The sequence below is a fragment of the Macaca nemestrina genome, chromosome 6 (genome assembly GCF_043159975.1).
Source record: "Macaca nemestrina isolate mMacNem1 chromosome 6, mMacNem.hap1, whole genome shotgun sequence".
Taxonomy (NCBI): Eukaryota; Metazoa; Chordata; class Mammalia; order Primates; family Cercopithecidae; genus Macaca; species Macaca nemestrina.
In genome coordinates this window covers 86764601-86780488 of record NC_092130.1, presented here as the reverse complement: position 1 = coordinate 86780488, position 15888 = coordinate 86764601, and the positions used below count along the sequence as shown (strand labels likewise).

At 36.7% G+C, this 15888-nt stretch overlaps 1 protein-coding gene across 15 annotated transcripts in view; it reads right to left on the bottom strand.

Moving 5' to 3' along the window:
* Window positions 1-15888, bottom strand: part of LOC105491963 (KIAA0825 ortholog) — a 473971-nt gene that overhangs the window by 423185 nt on the left and 34898 nt on the right. For 14 of the 15 annotated variants that reach the window (XR_011624178.1, XM_071097824.1, XM_071097825.1 and 11 more), the window contains one exon: window positions 13581-13732. The gene's annotated coding sequence lies outside the window, so the exon portion shown is untranslated. Of the gene's footprint in view, window positions 1-8048; window positions 8139-13580; window positions 13733-15888 lie in introns of all 15 variants that reach the window. The other variant, XM_071097809.1, reaches the window with a different exon arrangement.

Genomic DNA, 15888 nt, shown 5'->3' with positions numbered 1-15888 from the left:
CGTGCCCGGCCTTTATTTTATTTTTTGAGATAGAATCTCCCTTTGTCGCCCAGGTTGGGTGCAGTGGTGTAATTTCAGCTCACCACAACCTCTGCCTCTCACGTTCAAGCAATTCTCCTGCCTCAGCCTCCTGAGTAGCTGGGATTACAGGCGCCCACCACCACACCTGGCTAATTTTTTTATTTTTAGTAGAGATGGAGTTTCACCATGTTGGCCAGGCTGGTCTCAAACTCCTGACCTCAAGTGATCTACCTCCCTCAGCCTCCCAAACTGCTGGGATTACATGCCTGAGCCACCGCAACTGGCTGCAAATTAACTCTAAGTGACTGGGAATAAAGTTAGACTCTTAAGAGAAAATTAGGAAAAGGTAGGTTGTAGTGGGGAAACGGTGTGTTCATTTTATTTTTTAAATTCTTTTTAATTGATAAATTATAATTGAATATATTTATGGGCTACAAAGTGATTTTATGACATACATATACAGTGTGGAAAGATTGAATCAAGCTAATTAACATATCCATTGCCTTCAATACTTATTATTTATTCCTCCTGTCTAAATGAAACTTTACCCTTTGACCCACATCTCTCCATTCTCCTCACTCCCCAGGCTCTTGTAACCATTGTTCTACTGTCTGCTTCTATCAGTTCAATTGTTTTAGATTCCACATATAAGTGAGAACATGCCATATCTATCTTTCTGTTCCTGGCTTATTTCACTTAGTGTAATGTCCTCCAGGTTCATCCATATTGTTGCAAATGACAGAATTTCCTTTCCAAGGCTGAATAGTATTCCACTGTGTATATATACCATATTTTCTTAATCCATTAATCTGTTAATGGACACTGGGGTGGTATGTTCAATTTTAGAATAATGACTTTGAAATACAAGAAATATATCTAGCAAGCACTTAGAAAAGGGGAAATTGAATGAGAAGGAGGGAATGAAGCATATTTACACAAAATGCCCATATGAATTACCATCCAAATCAGGACTTTTTTGAGATTAAAAAGCAGGTACCAAAAATTATTAAAATTATATAATTTTTGAAACACATATTACTAACCAATTAAGTAGTTTCATTATAATTGCTGATGTATAAACTAATTACATTGAAACACTATTTTTAAAAATAATATTATTTCAAAAAAGTTTGTATCTTTGCTTTCAAAAGTAAAAATATCTTTATATTGCTTGAAAAATAAATAAATAGATGATTCTTGATATATTTTTGCATACTTTAATGAGTTTCTTAGCTTTATCTGTCATCCACAGATATTTCTTGAAAAATGCATTTAAAAATATGATTGTATTATTTTTATATTTTTCCAAGTTTCATTTTATTGTTAGCAAATTTAAAATTGTTCACACCATGAACAGACTCTTCTATGTAGATTATAATATTTTTAATTGAGAAAATACTCTCTCTCAGGTGATAAACTACCTAGTAAATTTACTAAGTTCAGAGCAAATTTTGCCATATGAATTACATTCTCAATTTTAATTTTTAGTAATGAAATACATAAATATTCTAGCTCAAATATTTTTACAGGTACTATTTTTTTTTTTTTTTTGCCTCCATGCAGGTTGCATTTCTTTGACCAAAAATTTAAAAAGACAAAACTCATCAAATAAATGTTAATGATTATTTTGAACAGTTTGCTAAACTGTAAGTGCTGCAAAACCATAACATTTCTCAGTTTAACATCATTTTATATCAGAATGTAAATGTATCCAATAGAAAATTTCATCTCTATCAAAAGATTTTCCCCATAAGTCTTGGGTATTTCAACGCATAATTGGGAATTTCACAATTAAATCCTGCATGTAGTTTGAGTGCTTATCATTTAATTTGTTCAATTCTTCCTTTGATTTCATGGGGATACATTTCAATATCCTCCCATTTGCAAGCTTTGTTTTCAATAATTGCAATTCCGTAAAAGCTTAACATAAGCTGAATATTTTGCCCTCCATTTGTTGAATGCTTTGATTAAATATTTCTAATGGATTCAGAAGAAACTGTGGTCAAAATTTAGAGGACATTTTTACAAAAATGTTTAATATTATGATGGGACACTTAAGTTGATTTACAAAGTAATTATTCAAAGTCTCAGACATTTCTGATCCAAAAAGAAAGTGCATAGTGTCATACTTTTGTTTTATTCAACTTCAGTCTAATCATGAACATTTATAGGCTGTTTACCTTGTATATGTATAATCATATTTGTATTTGACAACTACATGTTCCATTTGGATTGGTAGAATATTGCAGATTTGGGGGATATAACTATGAATTACTGTGTGCATTACAAAATATTTCAAGTATAGTTTTCCCCACAAGTTCTAAATTTGCTAAAAGAAGGCATTTATATGATGTTGTGTTCCACAGCAATATATTTTTAATAGTACCAAGAGAAAATAATTTTATCATTGATGTTGCAGTTTGTAACTTAATTTGCAATAATATTCACAATACTGTCAAGTGTTTCAACTTCAACAGAATGAACTTTCAAATGCTTTACTTTGATTTAATGAATTAGATAAGAAATTTGAACCATTAATATTGGAATTAATTGATTTTCTACAATTAGAAGTATCCAGTAATACTGATGTACTACTGGCATAATTTAATGATTGACGTTCTTCTAATGGAGGGAATACACTAACAACTATTGTTTCACTTTTCATACATGCACAAGAAAACTTGAAACTAAAAATAAAGGAAATTAATTCAGAACAGTCACTTGATCTAAATAAAAAGTCATGCCTGACAGAGTGGTATACAAATGTACCTTCTGTGGCTAAGTATTAAAAGGTAGTATTTTTAAATATGGTCTTAAAATAAAACTATGCATTAGATGTTGATGCCTCTTTCACAGATGCCTCTTTCACTGTTTTCATGTGGTCAGTTATACCATTATAGAGTCATCATGGTGAATGGTAAATGTCAACAAATATTTTATGTGAGTTACACATTAATTATTTCCAGCAAATCAAGGAAATTCAGTATTGTCTGCTAAATGTGCACTGATATTTTGTTTTGTTATCACTGTTGCTAAAAATGATATTATAAAATAAAAATACATTATCCAATAATAAAATAAATAAGTAGTTGTAGTTTTATGCCGTATGGTACATGATAAACAAAACCTTTTTAGTGGCCGTGCACAAAGGCATGTGCCTGTAGTTCCAGCTACTATGAGACTGAGGTGGGAGCATTGCTTGAGTCCAAGAGTTCAAGCCTGTAGTGTGCTAGTATTGTGCCTGTGAAAAGCTGCTGCATTCTAGCCTAGGCAACATAGTGAGACTCTATCTCTTAAAAAAAAAAAAAGCCCCACAAAAAAACCAAGTTTGGACAATATTCACTCTATGACAAGACTAAATAAATACTGGGAAATGTGCAATCAACTGACCAGGGCACGGGCTGGCAGCATTAAGTACTTCTGCTACCACCATCACCCAAACCTGAAGGAGTTAGCTGTACTTAACTGCTCATGTCTGAGTGTACTCACTTTATCAGTAAGCACCCTTCCTACCATTCTTGAAAAAGATGTTTTACTTTACAATCCTTCTGGAAAGAATCTAAAAAAGAAAAATGGGCTATTGGCAATTTAGCCACATGTTAAAGTGTGAGCTTCATTCATTACACTGGTGTCTCACATATGAGACCATGTCACAGTTTAGAAGTACACAGTATAGGTCTATCTAAACCTATTCTGGTTAATTTATATATAACTGTTATATAATGCTTCACTCAAAAATGAAAAATCTGCAGTTCATTAAAAATTATAACCTACCTTTCTATGGCATGACATGGAAAGATTTCCAGAATATTATATTATTTAATTTAAAAAATTATAGAACTATATATACAGCATAATACAGGATATTTTTGAAAAAACAAACTATCCCATAAAATAATAAAGAATACATACTAATCTATTAGCAGTGCTTATCTGTGGGTGATAGAATTAAAAAGGGACAGCTGAAAGGGAATTTTAATTCTTTATAATCTATTTTTGTTTGATATGATAATGAGTGTTTCACTTTTGACATCTGAGAAGTAAAAAATCAAACTCTAAAACATTTGAAGAGATTTATTCTGAGCCAAATATGAGTGACTATGGCCCATAACACAGCTCTCAGGAGGTGCTGAGAACATGTGCCCAAGTTGGTCAGGGTACAGCTTGGTTTCATATATTTTAGGGAGAAATGAGACATCAATCAAATATATTTATGAAACACATTGGTTTGGTTCAGAAAGGCGGGACAACTCAAAGCGTGGGGGGGGGGGTTGGGGGGTTGTTCCAGGCTATAGGTAAATTTATACATTTCCTGGTGACAATTGGTTAAGTTTGTCTAAAGACCTGGGATTGATAGAAAGGAAATGTTCAGGTTAAGATAAAAGATTGTGGAGACCAAGGTTCTTTTTAAGTCTTTCTTTCTTCTTTTTTTTTTTTTTTTGAGAGGGAGTCTCGCTCTGTCACCCAGGCTGGAGTACAGTGGCACGATCTCAGCTCACTGCAACCTTCACCTCCCAGGTTCAAGCAATTCTCCTGTTTCAGCCTCCCTAGTAGCTGGGACTACAGGCATGTGCCACCATGCCTGGCTAATTTTTTGTATTTTTGTAGAGACAGAGTTTCACCATGTTGGCCTGGCTGGTCTCAAACTCCTGACCTCAAGTGATCCACCCACCGAGGCCTCCCAAAGTGCTGAGGTTACAGGTGTTAGCCACCAGGCCCAGCCTCTTTTGAAGTTTAAAAGTGGTGGTTGTTAGAGTCAACAGATGACAAATGTTTCCTATTTAGATCTTTAAAAGGTGCTAGACTTTTAGTTAATCTCTTCAGGATTGGGAGGGCCAGGAAGAAAAAGATATAGCTATATTAATAGAGATTCTTTATAGATGCAGATATTCCCCCACAAGAAAGGCTTTGCAGGGCCATTTCAAAATATGGCAGGGAAACATATTTTGGGGTAAAATATTTTGCTTTTCTTCCTTTTCTCGTAACGATATCCAGAGTCATACTGGAAAGTTATGATATATACAGTTAAATAAAACCCATCTGATAAGAATTTATGGCTTGTAGGGCATGACTCCCCAGACCCCTTAGATAGAAATTTGGGCAAGATTTTAAAAAAAATCAGACCTTAGTCCTCATAAATATTACAAGGCATTAGCTAACGGTGTATCAACTGAGTGATACAAGTATCAAATGATCTAGGAGTCTTGCAGCAGGGAGCTCCCTATGGGCAGATGGAAATAGGAAAGGCAAGCCCCAAGAAAAAGGAAGGCAAAGGATTTCCTAAAGGTGGGAGCCAGTGATCTTCCAAAATCCATAGCCTCACAGGCCCCACAGTTGGAGACACTTTAATCTCCCACTATACATAGGTTCAAGCCCTCTCCAACTTGGGGAATGATCCACAACTAATAAAGAAAGGATGGCCGGGCTTGGTGGCTCACGCTTGTAATCCCAGCACTTTGGGAGGCTGAGGCGGGTGGATCACAAAGTCAGGAGTTTGAGACCAGTCTGGCCAACATAGTGAAACCCCATCTCTACTAAAAATACAAAAAATCAGTCGGGTGTGGTGGTGTGTGCCTGTAATCCCGGGTACTCGGGAGGCTGAGGCAGGAGCGTCTTATGAACCCAGGAGGCAGAGGTTGCAATGAGCCAAGATCATGCCATTGCACTCCAGCCAGGGTGACAGTGTGAGACTCCATCTCAAAAAAAAAAAAAAAAAAAAAAAAGGACATAAGAAGCCCCAGACATTAACTTGAGAAGTAGATAATGAGTCAGTCTGCTTATCTCCCTGCTGTTCCACAACCTCACCTCTTACTAACTTGATTATTGCCAATATATAATTAGGTCTTCATTTTTTAAAATTAATTTTTGTTTGTTTGTCTTTTTAGAGACAAGGTCTCACTTTGTCACCCTGGCTGGAGTTCAGTGGTGCCACTATAAGCTCACTGCAGCCTTGAACTTTTTAAACTCAAGCAATCATCCTGCCTCAGCTTCACAAATAGCTAGAATTACAAGTATGAGCTACTGTACCCGGCTCTGGTTCTCATCTTGAAATTTCTGTGTACTAGGATCCCACTCCTAAACCCCATTCACAGCTACCTGCTCCAGTTTCATGGACTACCATCAACTGGGGGCCCCTGTAATTAAAATGATGAGAACATCCCTGGAGCATAAATAGAACTGTTTTGGAGAACCAGAGCAGAAAATTCATGGATGAAAATAGTGAAAGATAAAATTGAAGAAGTATGCTATGGCCAGATATTTTAAGGCCCTTGTTTTTTCTCTCCAGGAGGAAAATATTTGGACTTTATCCTATAGATAACAGGGCGTCATACATTTTTTTTTTTTACTTAGGCAGTGCATGACTAGTGTTTTATAAATATTTATAAAACAAGGTGTTAAGATGGTTTGGTGTGGGATGAGAGAACAGAGAGAAGAAAATCAATTAGGAAGACAGTTAATCAGCAGATATAAAGGTGATGATAAATAGGAAGAGGATGTGGCCATGAGGAAAAAAAAACAAACAAACATAGATCTGAAATGACTGTCCAGGATATGATAGATAGCTTAGGGCCACTGAGTGAGGCAGACAATTACAGCTCAGAGAAAACCAGGCCGCTGTTACATGTTCAGGCACAAACACGTTTGGGCTTTAGGCCCAAATCACCAGAGAAACTAAACAGGGCACATGTGAAAATTACAAAGTCATGTTAAGAGGCAAAAAGATTGTGGATTACATAATTAGAAACTAGCAATGGCAAAGCCAAAGTATGGTTCTCCCTGAGCAATAAAAATCAGTGTGGAAGAAGACCAATTATAACAGTGGTGACTAAAATAAAGAGATGGACATTGTCCATGCAATGCATATTTGATATCAAAGGCTTTCATGGTCTTGCTAAAGGCAGCCATAGGTACCATACGTTGCATACACATGCCTGTCTTTGGCTGAGGAGTGAGTGACTACTATGTTTGCCCATATGGATTTCTGCAGGCCAGGGCCCCAGGATAGACCAGAATAGAAAGATTAGACTATAAGAAGTTTATGCAGTAGGGGATAAATTATTACAAAGAAAATTATTGGTGTTTAATCTGAATGACAGAATGGTAGCTTATGAATAGATTTTTAACAACTTAGGAGGAAAATACTGGTAAGAAGGCATAGCAAATTAGTGTTACAGATAATGATTTTGAGTAGGCCATATAAGTGGAAATGTTCAGAATACAGAGGAAGGTGATATGTGAGAGAAGTGCATGAGAAAAGATAGTGCTCAGGATGTCACAGTGTAGTTCATGAGACTAAGATGTAGCCAATCATAACAAAGTATTATTTTTTAATCTTTAAAAAAACCTTAACATATACCCAAAATAAACACAACGTGAATAAGAGAATTAGCATTTATAGCAGTGTATCATGTTGCTATGGTTTGAATATTTGTCCCCTCCAACACTGATGTAGAAATTTAATCCTCAATGTGGCAGTATTGAGAGGTGAGGCCTTAAAGAGGTGATTGGGTCATGAGAGCAAAGCCCTCATGAATGGAGTAATCCATGCATGAATTACGGATTACTAGATTAATGGGTTGATAGATTAATGGGAGTGGGACGGTGGCTTTTTTTTTTTTTTGAGACGGAGTCTTGCTCTGCCGCCCAGGCTGGAGTGCAGTGGCCGGATCTCAGCTCACTGCAAGCTCCGCCTCCCGGGTTCACGCCATTCTCCTGCCTCAGCCTCCCGAGTAGCTGGGACTACAGGCGCCCACCACCTCGCCCGGCTAGTTTTTTGTATTTTTAAAGTAGAGACGGGGTTTCACCGTGTCAGCCAGGATGGTCTCGATCTCCTGACCTCGTGATCCGCCCGTCTCGGCCTCCCAAAGTGCTGGGATTACAGGCTTGAGCCACCGCGCCCGGCCCGGGACGGTGGCTTTATAAGAGAACGAGAGATTTGAACAAGCATGCTCAGCCCCCTCACTATGTGATACCCTGCATCACCTCTGGACTCTGTAGAGAGTCCCCACAAACAAGAAGGCTCTCACCAGATGTGGCCTCTTGATCCTGGACTTCTCAGTTCCAGAACTGCAAGAAATACATTCCTTTTCTTTATAAATTGTCCAGTTTTAGGTATTCTGTTAAGAGCAACAACAAGTAGACTAGTACACATACAGTAATAAAATTAAACTAACTTACATTGCTGCTTCATTACTTGGTGAGAGAAGAGACACATCTACTCACGGAAGAATCCATTTACTCAATAACAGCACCTTACATTTATAAATTATAATAGTTGTCTACTAACAGCTCCTTAAATATGTAAGTTACAGAGCTAATAAATTAGGTGACCAAGATTTTAGTTATAATTAAAAGAAAAAACTTAACTCTTCTTAAAAAATTTTTTTTGTTGAATTTACTGGATAATGACCCACTGGTTTAAAAGATGCACAGCAATTTAATGTATGTGTGTACACACATATCTTAAAAGAAAGCTTCACTTACCCTAAACACTTGCTCTTACATTTTCTATTCTATTCCTTTTAGTTTTTTCATTTTTTTTCTTTTTAATGCTGCCTATATCTTCTAAGTTGATTTCAGCATCTGTAGTTTGGCTTAGAGATTTTTAGATTAAAAGGAGACATTTATGATCTATAGAACCATCCGTAAAGCTATGATTGAAAAATCCAGAAGAGATATATTTAAGAAAAAGGTAAAAAAGAAAAAAAAAAGCAGAAAATGAAGGGTTGGGATCTACTAACAGAGAATGGGAAAAGAGACAAAGGATAGATAAAGTCGGGTCACAGGATGGACAAAAACAGTACCAAGGAGGACAACACTGCAAAAATGAATGTGAAGTCAACAAAAGCTTATTTCAATACATGTCTTTACCTTTACTGCAGGGTATTTCAAAGTGTAGTCCAAAACTAATGTAAGCCAAAATACCAGGGATACTTGTTAAAAATTCAGATACCTGTGCCCCATCCCAGACCTAGTGAATTAAACTCTCTTTGGCAACTGAAAAGTTTCCCAGGGCATCCTTTTAACTAAGCATTTTTATCTCAATGCATTTTACAAATCAGCTTTCAAAGTGGTACTTTTCAAAAACATGCCAGCTCACTTCACACATAGGTATATTTCTGAAAAGTTGTTAGGTGTGTACTTGTACACCAAACCATCATTCCCCTAAAGACTATCGTGATCATTTCAGAATTATGTTCATCCAGAAAGAAACAAACCAGATTTGAATCCATTCAACCTTTAAACAAATATTCTTTATCTAATTTTTCTGTATTACTTACCTAAGAGGCTGACCAAATGGACTCGCATACTCATTATTTTTACTTAGTTTAGAAGTACGTATATTTAAAATTATAATATACTGTTAACACATTCCATTTTGACTTTGAACACTTTGAACTAATTACACTAAACTTAACTGGTTAAGTATTGTAATCAAGTGGCATTTAGTAGAACTCATGAATAGAGAAAGTGCCACAGGAAGACAGTTTTCAGAAAATACAAAAACTGAGGTTTGTGGTTTGGACTCTTAACAGCAAAGATATCCCTTTATATGGTGAGCTCTGCTAATGAAAAGTATTTGTCAACTTCTTGCCAATAGATAGCCAAGAAGTATGAGATGTGAATCTATTCAATTCAAAGATGGAAATAATAGCTAAGAACAACAGTGGTTAATATTTATTCACTTATCTCATTAGAGGTTTCCTTCTAAATCCTTTATATGCATTAACTAATTTAATCCTTACAACAATTCTGTAGACTGTGGCTTTAGACCTTATTTCCCAGATGAGGATGCTGAGGTATAGAATTACATAATTTTCCTGAGATTCCACAGCTAGAAATAGGAGGTGAGATTCAAAACCAGGCAGCCTGTCTCCAGAATCTACATTCAAAGACAGTGGGCTACACTAGGATTTTAAGAAAGTCTTAGATGTTGGAACAATTACCTGCCTCTATATAAATGCTTTCTGTTTATGTTTTGGGTTTTTTTTTTCTTTATATAATTGATTTTAAGATAAATTGTGACTACCTTGCATCCCTGTTTAGGTTTAGTTGCTAGATCTCATTATAAAGGACTTGAAATATGACAGGAATTCCAAAATTAGCATCAAATAGGAATTCAGCATCATACAGAAAAATAAAAATGTGTTTTAAAAGATACTTAATTCTGAATTTAAGGGCAGAATAGTATAGTGGTTTACAGCTGTGCTTCTCAATTTTTCATGTGCTGGTCACCTAAGTACATTGTTAAAAATGCAGATTTTCAGCAGCTCTGAGATTCTGCATTTGTAGCAAGTTCCTGGGTGATGGTAACACCGCTGGCCTGAAGATCATATTTTGAGTAGGAAAGGTTCAGAGTTCAAACTCTGGAGTCACACTGCTTATGTTTCTTTTCTTCTTTTTTGAGAAGGAGTCTCACTCTGTCACCCAGGCTGGAGTACAATGGAATGGTCCCAGCTCACTGCAACCTCTGCCTCCTGGGTTCAAGCAATTCTCCTGCCTCAGCCTCCCCAGTAGCTGGGACTACAGGCATGTGCCACCATACCCAGCTAATTTTTGTATTTTTAGTAGAGACAGGGTTTCACTATGTTGGCCAGGCTGTCTTGAACTCCTGACCTTGTGATCCATCCGCTTTGGCCTCCCAAAGTGCTGGGATTACAGGCGTGAGCCACCGTGCCTGGCAACACACTGCTAATGTTTCAGTACCAGCTCCATTACTTACTAGTTGTATAACCTTCTCCTCATATACCTCTACTATATCCGTAAAAGAGTGAGAGCATTAAAGGGTTGTTACCAGGATTACATGGGATAATCCATAGATAGTACATAGAACAGTCTTAGCACATAGAAAGACCTCAATAAAGGTTATCTCTCAGTATTATTGAAAAATATTAAAAGCATATATTGTATCCCATTAGAAAGCCATTTATAGAATTGATTGATCTAGCAGAAACACTAAATAAAATGTCATCATTCTTTTCCAGGCAGTCACAAGAACATCACTGTACAATGAAGGACATTAAATACGTAAGTTAGAACCACCATCCAGCTTTATTAAATACATAAATCTGAAAGTGCTCTAAATGAATTTGCATAAAGCTGGTTTGGTCTATGATATTTAAAGAGCATATTTTGTTTCTATGCCAGAAAACTTTTCTATATTGCAGGTACACACTGAGTTCCAATTCATTTATTTGAATAGCTTCCTCTGAACTTTGAAAAAGCCATTTTAGTTTAAAAAATTTTATTTCAATGAAATATATGTCAGTACTAGTATTAATATCAACAATAACAATGATTTAAAATATTTGTTCAAGGAAGAACACTGCTACAGTTTAAATAAATTCAGAGGATTTAATCAATGCCTTCATAGACAACTGTACACATATTCAAACTATAATACAATGCAGCACAATTACTTCCTGCCTTTGAGAACTGAGACGTAAAAGAATATTATTTATCAAAAATGTCGTGATTGAATAATAACCCCAAATCAGAGAAGCTAATGTGTAGGAAAAGTAGAGTTAGCACCAGAAATGAAGATAAAATTTCATAGTAACTTCCCAAATGAAAACTCTAAGAAATGTATTTCAACACTGTTGAAAAATAAAGACATAGAAAGAATGGAGTACATTAGAAAAGAAAAACTAATGTTTACCCAGTCATTGATTAAAACCAGAGCCAGGTGTTTCAATCAAGAAGATGAGAGCTAGAAAGTGTTTTTGGTTGGTGGCTATCTTTAAGAGTCAGCAAGAAAAGGTCAATAAATAATTTGCCTACCCCTTTATCTTTTATTTTTCCAACATAGGTGATTAAAAAAACAATTGTGGTACAAATTCTATTACATTTATTTTTCTAAATCAAAACTAGATTCAACATAGGCAATACAGACCTGCCAAGTAAAATCATGACAGATAAGAATCAAGGAAAAGGGAGGGATCTGGGTAAGTGGATTATTCTTTCCTCTCTGCCCTTTCTCTTTCCCTACAGATTGGTGTTCCTGGCTGCTCCTTTGTCTGCTGTGGTACTAGGTTTTTTAAAAAACACACAACACATAGGATTTTACTTTCATTTTACTTTCTATGACAAGTGTTATTTTAAAATAGTAAGATTTTACCAAAAACTCTGCATAACAATGCTTTATATAAAGGATTGCCAGATGTACTTTCCAAGACAGGGCTTACCTGTACTCAATTATATCAAATAAGCATTCACAAAATGAAATTAAACATGTGTTCTTAGTGAAAAAAATATCAATAGTGAAATATGAGGTTCTTTGTATCTATAGAGGTGATAACACCAACAAGATCAAATCATTAGGATTAGAGGTACAAGAGGAATAGAATTTCAACAGAAATATACCAACATCATGTCTTGTTATTTGAGTTTACATTTTTCTTAATCAAATACTGAAAAACATAAATTTAATGAAAATGCCTAAGCTAACTGTTTTCCATTTATAAATTAGCTGTCTCTCACCTCCAGAGGAGCAAGGAATTCCACTTCTGTATGACCTATTTATGCCTCTTGGATTTATCACATGCATTTTTTAATGACCTCGAACCAAAGGAAATGTAGAAACCTATTTGAAAAGTTGACATTAAGGTTGTGACACCAACCAAAACAACCAGAGAATTTAAAGTTAAACTGACACACAATCCCCAAATCAGTCTGTTATACTCCTAATTTAAAAAACAGTTCTAATGTGAAATTGTGATAGCATGTCAGCCTCTGCTTTGAAACTCCTGAATTTTGTCATTGGTGTTTGTGTCACAACCTTAATAATATTTAAATATACTTTTTAATATCTATTATTTAAAAAATATCTTTGGATTGAAGATACTCTAAAGCTTTGAAGAAGCCAACCTCAAAGCACTGCATTCCTAGCATGCCACTTTTATTAGAAGTAGTGCATAAAACATTTGCTGTTGACAAATCTAATTCATTAAAAGGTGAGATGGATGCATTTTAAAATAACTGGCTGGCATCATTATCTGCAGCGCCTTTTATAAATTATTCCTCTTTTCCCTTTTGACTGAACTTGTCACAGTTCCTTTCAGAGTCTGAGTGTTATGCCTTATAGTCAATGCTTTAAACATGTTTAGACAAGTCACAAGTTAAACAAGCAGTGGTATTTTATTTCCTAGAAATAAGAAAGGGTAACAAAAATACTAATTATTTCATTCAATTCATTGATTTTGAACTAAAGACAAGTAAAGTCAGTTAGTGGTGGTTTCATCTCACATGAAGAATTTAAAAATAAAAGTATACCGTTTGCATAGAATGGGGAATTTCAAAGAAAGGAACATAAAGAGAGATGCTGGTGGCCCTGCTGCAGTGTTGTGTAGAAGACTTGGTTAAAAATCTAATTGTGCTTTCCCTAACATTGGAGATCAGGTAAATCATAAAGCTGACAGCTGGCTGGCACACTGACTTCCTAAAGGAGAATGCTAACTGTATTCTCTTAGAGGCCAAAGGAAGAGAATTATAGAAGCTTTCAAGGAAATTGAGTAAGCACAGTACAAATTACGCAAAATAAGAAGAAAAACATTTCTTACCTAATTTTATTTCAGAAGACACTAAGAATGAACTGGTCTTCTAATCCTAAGGAGGTAGAAAATTATTTTCTCAAGGGTTGTCAGCAGAACTGTCTCTTCTCTAGTACCTTCAGCGAAGTTTTTTTTTTTTTTCCAAAGTATGTAAAACGTACCTGAAAAATGATGGGACAAAGCTTTATCACTGCCACAATGGGATAGAGGGCATATTCACATTAGTTGCCCAGATTACTAGTTACAGTACTATCATTAAACCATGACATATGGGCTTGAGTCAGGAAGAAGAGATGTTGGAAATACACAAAGACATCCTGAAGATTACATACCTAAGAAAAGCTTATTAATAAAATAGTCCATAGATTGTAGCAACACAGGTAATAGGGGCACCTTGGAAAATGCATATTTAAAACATTCCTTCTATTTTCATTAAAAATTTATCACTCCTAAAGAAATGTATCATGAAGAGAGTAACATGCAGTTGCACCACATAAAACAAGCAATGTTATTCAATCCAAATACTTTTTTTCTTGTTTAGTTACTATTTGCTCCAAATTATTTATTAAAACCATCTTTTCCCCACTCTTCTGAGTGATCCTGTTAAAAACAGATTCCTTGGGGAGGCGCTTCCAAGATGGCCAAATAGGAACAGCTCCGGTCTACAGCTCCTAGTGAGATTGACGCATAAGACAGGTGATTTCGGCATTTCCAACTGAGGTACCTGGTTCACTTTATTGGGATTGGTTGGACAGTAGGTGCAGCCCCTGGAGGGGGAGCCAAAGCAGGGTGGGGTGTCACCTCACCCAGGAAGTGCAAGGGGTCAGGGTATTTCCCTTTCCTAGCCAAGGGAAGCCATGAGTGTCGGTACCTGAAGGAATGGTACACTCATGTCCAAATACTGTGCTTTTCCCATGGTCTTCACAACTGGCAGACCAGGAGATTCCCTCCTGTGCCTGGCTAGGTGGGTCCCACAACCAAGAAGCCTTGCTTGCTGCTAGCGCAGCAGTCTGAGATTGACCTGGGATGCTAGAGCTTGGCAGTGGGAGCAATGTTGGCCATTGTTGAGGCTTCAGTAAGTTGTTCTATGCTCACAGTGTGAACAAAGCAGCCCAGAAGCTCGAACTATGTGGAGCCCACCACAGCTAAGCAAGGCCTACTGCCTCTCTAGATTCCACATCTGGGGGCAGGGAATACCTGAACAAAAGGCAACAGACAGCTTCTGCAAACTTAAACGTCCCTGCCTCACAGCTCTGAAGAGAACAGTGGTTCTCCCAGCATGGCATTTGAGCTCCAATAATGGAAAGACTGCCTCCTCAAGTGGGTCCCTGACCCCCGTGTAGCCTGACTGGGACATACCTCCCAGTAGGGGCTGACAGACACCTCACACAGGCGGGTGCCCATCTGGGATGAAGTTTCCAGAGGAAGGATCAGGCAGCAATATTTGCTGTTCTGCAGCCTCCACTGGTGATACACAGGCAAACAGGGCCTGGAGTGGACCTCCAGCAAACTCCAACAGATCTGCAGCTGAGGGGCCTGTTTGTTAGAAGGAAAACTAACAAACAGAAAGGAATACCATCAACATCAACGAAAAGGACATCCACACCAAAATCTCATCCATAGGTCACTAACATAAAAGACCAAAGGTTGATAAAACCACAAAGATGGGGAGAAATCAGAGCAGAAAGGCTGCAAATTCCAAAAGCCAGAATGCCTCTTCTCCTCCAAAGGAACACAACTCCTTACCAGCAAGGAAACAAAACTGGGGGGAGAATGAGTTTGACGAGCTGACAGAAGTAGGCTTCAGAAGGTCGGTAATAACAAATTTCTCTGAGCTAAAGGAGCATGTTCTATCACAAGGAAGATAAAAACCCTGAAAAAAGGTTAGACGAATGGCTAACTAGAATAACCAGTGTAGAGAAGAGCTTAAATGACCTGACAGAGTTGAAAACCACAGTATGAGAACTTCATGAAGCATACACAAGCTTCAATAGCCAATTTGATCAAGTGCAAGAAAGGTGATCAGTGATTGGAGACCAAATTAATGAAATAAAGTGAGAAGACAAGATTTGAGAAAAAAGAGTGAAAAGAAATGAACAAAGCCTCCAAGAAATATGGGACTATGTGAAAAGACCAAATCTACGTTTGACTGGTATACCTGAAAGAGACCGGGAGGATGGAAACAAATTAGAAAACACTCTTTGGGATATTATCTGGGAGAACTTCCCCAACCTAGCAAGGCAGGCCAACATTCAAATTCAGGAAATACAAAGAACACCACATAGATACTTCTTGAGAAGAGCAACCCCAAGACACA